The 8,837-nt window shown below is 56.6% G+C and overlaps 1 protein-coding gene across 8 annotated transcripts in view; it reads right to left on the reverse strand.

The window, feature by feature from the left end:
* Positions 1-7,675, reverse strand: part of HORMAD2 (HORMA domain containing 2) — a 61,525-nt gene extending 53,850 nt beyond the window's left edge. For 7 of the 8 annotated variants that reach the window (XM_048821300.2, XM_048821302.1, XM_075120149.1 and 4 more), the window contains exon 1: positions 7,607-7,675. The gene's annotated coding sequence lies outside the window, so the exon portion shown is untranslated. The remainder of the gene's footprint in view (positions 1-7,606) is intronic. The other variant, XM_075120151.1, reaches the window with a different exon arrangement.
* Positions 7,676-8,837: the final 1,162 nt, after the last annotated feature.

Raw genomic sequence — 8,837 nt, forward strand, 5'->3', positions numbered from 1 at the left:
GGCCAAATCACACCTGGAGTTGCAGCTAGCAAGAGATGTTAAGAGTAACAAGAAGGGTTTCTTCAGGTATGTTAGCAACAAGAAGAAAGTCAAGGAAAGTGTGGGCCCCTTACTGAATGAGGGAGGCAACCTAGTGACAGAGGATGTGGAAAAAGCTAATGTACTCAATGCTTTTTTTGCCTCTGTCTTCACGAACAAGGTCAGCTCCCAGACTACTGCACTGGGCAGCACAGCATGGGGAGGAGGTGACCAGCCCTCTGTGGAGAAAGAAGTGGTTTGGGACTATTTAGAAATGCTGGACATGCACAAGTCCATGGGGCCGGATGCGTTGCATCCGAGAGAGCTAAAGGAGTTGGCGGATGTGATTGCAGAGCCATTGGCCATTATCTTTGAAAACACGTGGCAATCTGGGGAAGTCCTGGACGACTGGAAAAAGGCTGATGTAGTGCCCATCTTTAAAAAAGGGAAGAAGGAGGATCCTGGGAACTACAGGCCAGTCAGCCTCACTTCAGTCCCTGGAAAAAGCATGGAGCAGGTCCTCAAGGAATCAATTCTGAAGCACTTAGAGGAGAGGAAAGTGATCAGGAACAGTCAGCATGGATTCACCAAGGGAAAGTCATGCCTGACTAATCTAATTGCCTTCTATGACGAGATAACTGGCTCTGTGGATGAAGGGAAAGCAGTGGACGTGTTGTTCCTTGACTTTAGCAAAGCTTTTGACACGGTCTCCCACAGTATTCTTGCCAGTAAGTTAAAGAAGTATGGGCTGGATGAATGGACTATAAGGTGGATAGAAAGCTGGCTAGATTGTCGGGCTCAACGGGTAGTGATCAATGGCTCCATGTCTAGTTGGCAGCCGGTATTAAGCGGAGTGCCCCAAGGGTCGGTCCTGGGTCCGGTTTTGTTCAATATCATCATAAATGATCTGGAGGATGATGTGGATTGCACCCTCAGCAAGTTTGCAGATGACACTAAACTGGGAGGAGAGGTAGATACGCTGGAGGGTAGGGATAGGATACAGAGGGACCTAGACAAATTGGAGGATTGGGCCAAAAGAAATCTGATGAGGTTCAACAAGGACAAGTGCAGAGTCCTGCACTTAGGACGGAAGAATCCAATGCACCGCTACAGACTAGGGACCGAATGGCTCGGCAGCAGTTCTGCAGAGAAGGACCTAGGGGTGACAGTGGACGAGAAGCTGGATATGAGTCAACAGTGTGCCCTTGTTGCCAAGAAGGCCAATGGCATTTTGGGCTGTATATGTAGGGGCATTGACAGCAGATCGAGGGACGTGATCGTTCCCCTCCATTTGACATTGGTGAGGCCTCATCTGGAGTACTGTGTCCAGTTTTGGGCCCCACACTACAAGAAGGATGTGGAAAAATTGGAAAGTGTCCAGCAGAGGGCAACAAAAATGATATGGGGACTGGAACACATGACTTATGAGGAGAGGCTGAGGGAACTGGGGATGTTTAGTCTACGGAAGAGAAGAATGAGGGGGGATTTGATAGCTGCTTTCAACTACCTGAAAGGGGGTTCCAAAGAGGATGGCTCTAGACTGTTCTCGTGGTAGCAGATGACAGAACAAGGAGTAATGGTCTCAAGTTGCAGTGGGGGAGATTTAGGTTGGATATTAGGAAAAACTTTTTCACCAGGAGGGTGGTGAAACACTGGAATGCGTTCCCAAGGGAGGTGGTGGACTCTCCTTCCATAGAAGTTTTTAAGGTCAGGCTTGACAAAGCCCAGGCTGGGATGATTTAATTGGGGATCGGTCCTGCTTTGAGCAGGAGGTTGGACTAGATGACCTCCTGAGGTCCCTTCCAACCCTGATATTCTATGATTCTATGATAACTTCCTGGCAAGAATACTGTGGGAGACCCTATCAAAAGCTTTGCTAAAGTCAAGATATATCATATCCACTGCTTTCTCCATATCCACAGAGCCAATTATCTCGTCATAGAAGGCAATTAAATTAGTCAGGCTTGACTTGACCTTGGTGAATCCATGTTAACTGTTCCTGATTGCCTTCCTCTCATCCAAATGCTTCAAAATGGATTCCTTGAGGACCTGCTCCATGATTTTGCCAGGGACTGAAGTGACGTCTGTAGTTCCCCGGGTTCTCTTTTTTCCCTTTTTTAAATATGGGCACTATATTTGCCTTTTTCCAATCGTCCAGGACCTCCCCAGATTGACACAAATTTTCAAAGATAATGGCCAATGGCTCTGCAATCACATCAGCCAACTCCCTCAGCACCCTTGGATGCATTAGATCTGGACCCATGGACTTAACCTGTTCTTTGACCACTGAGGGCTGCTCACCTACTCCCCATGCTGCGTTGCCCACTGCAGCAGTCTGGGAGCTGACCTTGTCTGTGAAGACGGAAGCAAAAAAAGCATTGAGTACTTCAGCTTTTTCCACATCATCTGTCACTATGTTGCCTCCCCCATTCACTAAGGGTCCCACACTTTCCCTGACCTGCTTCTTGCTGCTAACATACCTGTAGAAACCCTTCTTGCTACCCTTCACATCCCTTGCTAGCTGCAAGTCCAATTGTGCCTAGGCCTTCCTGATTACACCCCTGCATGCTCTGGCAATATTTTTATACTCCTCCCTAGTCATCTGTCCAAATTTCCACTTCTTGTAAGCTTCCTTTTTGAGTTTAAACTCACCAAAGATTTCACTGTTAAGCTACGCTGGTCGCCTGCCATATTTACTATTCTTTCTGGACTTTGGGATGGTTTGTTCCTGTGCCCTCAATAAGGCTTCTTTAAAATACAGCCAGCTCTCCTGGCCTCTTTGCCCCCTCATGTTAGCCTCCCAGGGGATCCTGCCTATCATTTCCCTAAGGGAATCTAAGTCTGCTTTTCAGAAGTCCAGGGTCCGTATTTTGCTACTCTCCTTTCTTCCTTTTTTCAGGATCCTGAACTCAACCATCTCATGATCACTGCTGCCTAGGTTGCCACCCAATTCTACTTCCCCAACCAATTCTTCCCTGTTTGTAACCAGCAGGTCAAGAGGAGCACAGCTGCAGTTGGTTCCTCCAGCACTTGTACCAGGAAGTTGTCCCCAACACTCCCCAAAAACTTCCTGTATTGTCTGGATCCTATCTTCCAAAGCACTTGCAACCCCTCCCAGCTTGGTATCATCCGCAAACTTTATAAGTGTGCTCTCTATGCCATTACCTAAATCATTGATGAAGATATTGAACCAAACCAGACCCAGAACTGATCCCTGCAGGAGCCCACTCATTATGCCCTTCCAGCATGACTGTGAACCACTGATAACTACTCTCTGGGAATGATTTTCCAACCAGTTATGCACCCACCTTATAGTAGCTCCATTTAGGTTGTATTTCCCTAGTTTCTTTATGAGAAGGTCATGCAAGACAGTATCAAAAGCCTTACTAAAGTCAAGATATACCACATCTACCACTTCCCCCATACACAAGGCTTGTTACCCTGTCAAAGAAAGAATCATAGAATCTCAGGGTTGGAAGGGACCTCAGGAGGTCATCTAGTCCAACCCCCTGGTCAAAGCAGGACCGATCCCCAATTTTTGCCCCGATCCCTAAATGTCCCCCTCAAGGATTGAACTCACAACCCTGGGTTTAGGGGGCCAATGTTGAAACCATTGAGCTATCCCTCCCTCCCAAGCTAGAAGATTGGTTTGACACAATTTGTTCTTGACAAATCCATGCTGATTGTTCTTTATCACCTTATTATCTGCTAGGTGTTTACAAATTGACTGCTTAATTATTTGCTCCATTATCTTTCTGGGTAAAGAAATTAAGCTGACTGGTCTGTAATTCCCCGGGTTGTCCTTATTTCCCTTTTTATAGATGGGCACTATATCTGTCCTTTTCTAGTCTTCTGGAATGTCTCCGGTCTTCCATGACTTTTCAAAGATAATTGCTAATGGTTCAGATATCTCCTCAGTCAGCTCCTTGAGTATTCTATGATGCATTTCATCAGGCCCTGGTGATTTGAAGACATCTAACTTGTCTAAGTAATTTTTGACTTGTTCTTTCCTTATTTTAGACTCTGATCCTACCTCATTTTCACTGGCATTCGCTATTTTAGATGTCCAATCGCCACCACCCTTCTTGGTGAAAACCGAAACAAAGAAGTCATTAAGCACCTCTGCCACTTCCACTTTTTTTGTTATGGTCTTTCCCAGCTCATTGAGTAACGGGCCTATTCTGTTCTTGGTCTTCCTTTTGCCTCTAATGTATTCCGTAGAATGTTTTCTTGTTTCCTTTTATATGCCTAGCTAGTTTGATCTCGTTTTGTGTCTGAGCTTTTCCATTTTTGTCCATACATACTTGTGTTATTTGTTTATATTCATCCTTTGTAATTTGACCGAGTTTCTACTTTTTGTAGGACTCTTTTTTGAATTTTAGATCACTGACGATTTCCTGGGTAAGCCAGGGCGGTGTCTTGCCATACTTCCTATCTTTCCTACACACAATTCCCAGATTGTGCCTCAGTTTCCCTGAGCAGTTAAAGCCTACACCTTCCAACTTGAGGATGCCTACACTTACTCACCTAAGCCCATAATTAGATACCTGAGTAAGTGACCTGGAGCCTGATTCTGATCTCAGTTCACCATGAAAATCCAGAGTCACTCACTGTAATCAATAGAGTTATTCCCAATTTACACTGGTATAAATAAAATCAGAATCTGGCTCCTGATTTTTAGCGCACTTTGATTTACTGTAGGGATGTCTTAGGTGTCTCAAATTGAGACAGTACTGGCTACTTTTGATAAGTGACATACCCAGGCCACATATAGTCAATTGCAGAGCAAGGATCGCAACCCCAGAGTTGCTGGGTCTCAGCCTTAGCATTTCACCACTTTTTCAAAAGTTATCATTCCCAGCTCCAGATATACGAAGGAAAAGGCAGATGGGGATTTCTGTGAAACACACGCTGGATCATATTGCCAATGGAACTACTCCTGATTACATCAGTAACGTGAGAAGAGAAGCCCAGTAAATGAGGCACATGCTCTTGGACCACAGGCTCATGTAGATTTTCTTTTACAGGGGGTAATTATTGGGCTTGGATGATCTGTGTAAAGTACGGTGCATAAAGGCACATGGCCAGATTCTGCTCTATCACAACACTTGGCCCACAGGCCACACAAGTTGGGGGGCTTGAAAATTTGGCACCAATCCTCTAAATATTCAACTATGAAGTTCTTCCGATTGTCAAGGCCAAGTATTAAAGCAGGAAGGACTATTAGGCTACCTATTAACGCAGCAAGGATTAACCATGTGTCCACAGAGAGCATATGGAGAGGGACAAAAGGGGCTCCAAGTACAGCTCCCATCCAACATATAGGTGTGTGTGCAGATGGGGAGCTGGGAGAACACTGCCCCCCCACGGAGTGCAGTAGAGTGGGACGGGTGGGGATCTAAGGGGGAATATCACCCCTCTCTGGGTGTGTTTGGGGGCTGAGAGGGATCCGGGGGACGCCGCCCCCTCAGAGCGTGGTTTGGGGGGGGAGGCTGAGGGGGATCCGGGGGACGCCGCCCCCTCAGAGCGTGGTTTGGGGGGGGAGGCTGAGGGGGATCCGGGGGACGCCGCCCCCTCAGAGCGTGGTTTGGGGGGGGGAGGCTGAGCGGGATCCGGGGGACGCCGCCCCCTCAGAGCGTGGTTTGGGGGGGGAGGCTGAGGGGGATCCGGGGGACGCCGCCCCCTCAGAGCGTGGTTTGGGGGGGGGAGGCTGAGCGGGATCCGGGGGACGCCGCCCCCTCAGAGCGTGGTTTGGGGGGGAGCCTGAGGGGGATCCGGGGGACGCCGCCCCCTCAGAGCGTGGTTTGGGGGGGGAGCCTGAGGGGGATCCGGGGGACGCCGCCCCCTCAGAGCGTGGTTTGGGGGGGGAGGCTGAGCGGGATCCGGGGGACGCCGCCCCCTCAGAGCGTGGTTTGGGGGGGGAGGCTGAGGGGGATCCGGGGGACGCCGCCCCCTCAGAGCGTGGTTTGGGGGGGGAGGCTGAGCGGGATCCGGGGGACGCCGCCCCCTCAGAGCGTGGTTTGGGGGGGGAGGCTGAGGGGGATCAGGGGGACGCCGCCCCCCCAGAGCGTGGTTTGGGGGGGGGAGGCTGAGGGGGATCCGGGGGACGCCGCCCCCCCAGAGCGTGGTTTGGGGGGGGGAGGCTGAGGGGGATCCGGGGGACGCCGCCCCCCCAGAGCGTGGTTTGGGGGGGGAGGCTGAGCGGGATCCGGGGGACGCCGCCCCCTCAGAGCGTGGTTGGGGGGGGAGGCTGAGGGGGATCAGGGGGACGCCGCCCCCCCAGAGCGTGGTTTGGGGGGGGGAGGCTGAGGGGGATCAGGGGGACGCCGCCCCCCCCAGAGCGTGGTTTGGGGGGGGGAGGCTGAGGGGGATCCGGGGGACGCCGCCCCCCCAGAGCGTGGTTTGGGGGGGGAGGCTGAGCGGGATCCGGGGGACGCCGCCCCCTCAGAGCGTGGTTTGGGGGGGGAGGCTGAGGGGGATCCGGGGGACGCCGCCCCCTCAGAGCGTGGTTTGGGGGGGGAGGCTGAGGGGGATCCGGGGGACGCCGCCCCCCCAGAGCGTGGTTGGGGGGGGAGGCTGAGCGGGATCCGGGGGACGCCGCCCCCTCAGAGCGTGGTTTGGGGGGGGAGGCTGAGGGGGATCCGGGGGACGCCGCCCCCTCAGAGCGTGGTTTGGGGGGGGAGGCTGAGGGGGATCCGGGGGACGCCGCCCCCCCAGAGCGTGGTTTGGGGGGGGAGGCTGAGCGGGATCCGGGGGACGCCGCCCCCTCAGAGCGTGGTTTGGGGGGGGAGGCTGAGGGGGATCCGGGGGACGCCGCCCCCCCAGAGCGTGGTTTGGGGGGGGAGGCTGAGCGGGATCCGGGGGACGCCGCCCCCTCAGAGCGTGGTTGGGGGGGGAGGCTGAGGGGGATCAGGGGGACGCCGCCCCCCCAGAGCGTGGTTTGGGGGGGGGAGGCTGAGGGGGATCCGGGGGACGCCGCCCCCCCAGAGCGTGGTTTGGGGGGGGAGGCTGAGCGGGATCCGGGGGACGCCGCCCCCTCAGAGCGTGGTTGGGGGGGGAGGCTGAGGGGGATCAGGGGGACGCCGCCCCCCCAGAGCGTGGTTTGGGGGGGGGAGGCTGAGGGGGATCAGGGGGACGCCGCCCCCCCCAGAGCGTGGTTTGGGGGGGGGAGGCTGAGGGGGATCCGGGGGACGCCGCCCCCCCAGAGCGTGGTTTGGGGGGGGAGGCTGAGCGGGATCCGGGGGACGCCGCCCCCTCAGAGCGTGGTTTGGGGGGGGAGGCTGAGGGGGATCCGGGGGACGCCGCCCCCTCAGAGCGTGGTTTGGGGGGGGAGGCTGAGGGGGATCCGGGGGACGCCGCCCCCCCAGAGCGTGGTTTGGGGGGGGAGGCTGAGCGGGATCCGGGGGACGCCGCCCCCTCAGAGCGTGGTTTGGGGGGGGAGGCTGAGGGGGATCCGGGGGACGCCGCCCCCCCAGAGCGTGGTTTGGGGGGGGAGGCTGAGGGGGATCCGGGGGACGCCGCCCCCTCAGGCTCTGTGTGTGGGGGGGGGTCTCGATGAGCCAGGCCCCTCCCGCAGCCGGTACCTCACCAGGGACTCAGGAGCCTTGCGCCGCCCCGCGATCGACCGAGCAAGAGCGGAGCCCGCCTGGCCCCACACCCCGCCCCCAGCTCCCCGCGCCCAGACCCCGCCCTCCAAGGCCCGTGCTCAGGCCCCGCCCTCCCCCGCCCCGCTCTGAGGCCCCGCCCCCTCCAGAGCCTCGCGCTCAGGCCCCGCCCCCTCCTCCTCCAGCACCCCGAGCTCAGGCCCCGCCCCCTCCCCCCAGCGCCCGCGGTCTCGGTTTCCCGCGCGGCGCGCGCTGCGCCCTGCACCCGCCCCCTCAGCAGGGTCGCCCCCGGCCGGCAGGCAGCGGCTCCCCGGGGGGCCCGGCCCGGGGGGCGCGGGCAGAAGCAGCCTCCCAGGGCTCCCGCTCCGGGCGCCGCCCTGCCTCGGACCCCAGGGCGCCCTGAGTCCGCCTGCGGTTCCTTGCCCGCACCCCGCCACAAAGGGGGTGAAATGGGGGAGGGTTCGAGCCCTGGCCCCGGGCCTCCGGCCCGTCTCCCCAGCAGCCCCGCAGCAGCCCCTGGGGCGCCTGGCCTGGGAAGCGCTGGGACGGGCTGGGTGCGGCACCCTTGGGCCCAGCTTCGTCCCTCACCCCCTGCTCCGGTGGCCGCCGGCTCTGGCTGCTCGCCTGCCCTCTCGCAGCCCGGCTGTGACTTCGAGCCCCGGGCTCGGGGCTGGAGCCGCCGACGCCACCGTCGAGGCACGTTGTTGCTCTCCTGTTTCCTGGCTGACCCGTCCAGACCCCTGGGCCGGAGGACGGGTAAAGGGGGAAGGCGCTCGAGGCCTTTCCCTGCGGCCTGAAGTCCGGGCGGGCTCATCAGCTTCATGCCCAGATGCGCAACTGGCCCCGGGAAAGATGCAAACGCCCGGGCGCCCGCCACAGCCCCGAGAAACAGGCCAACGAGCCTGGGAACGAGTTCACGCTGAGGGTGGGTTTTTGGTTCAGTACAGTGGTGGTGGTGGTATTTCCCCTCCTCGTCTCTCCAATTGTGTGCACTTTGCGTTATTACTTGCAGACTATCACATCACATCCTGTTCTCCCTAGTCCCCAGCTCTGAGAACTTCTCCCTAGTCCCCAGCTCTGGGAGTGTCACAAATAGGCGGGTTCAAATCAGTGGTTTGACAGACAGGCAAGAAGAGCCAGCATAAATGTTGCCCACATGCACTCTTATTGGTGCTTCTCTCTCCTCCCTCCTGGACCTTTGCTCCACTCGGCAGC

Source organism: Caretta caretta, chromosome 15 (genome assembly GCF_965140235.1).
Source record: "Caretta caretta isolate rCarCar2 chromosome 15, rCarCar1.hap1, whole genome shotgun sequence".
In the NCBI taxonomy this organism is placed as follows: Eukaryota; Metazoa; Chordata; order Testudines; family Cheloniidae; genus Caretta; species Caretta caretta.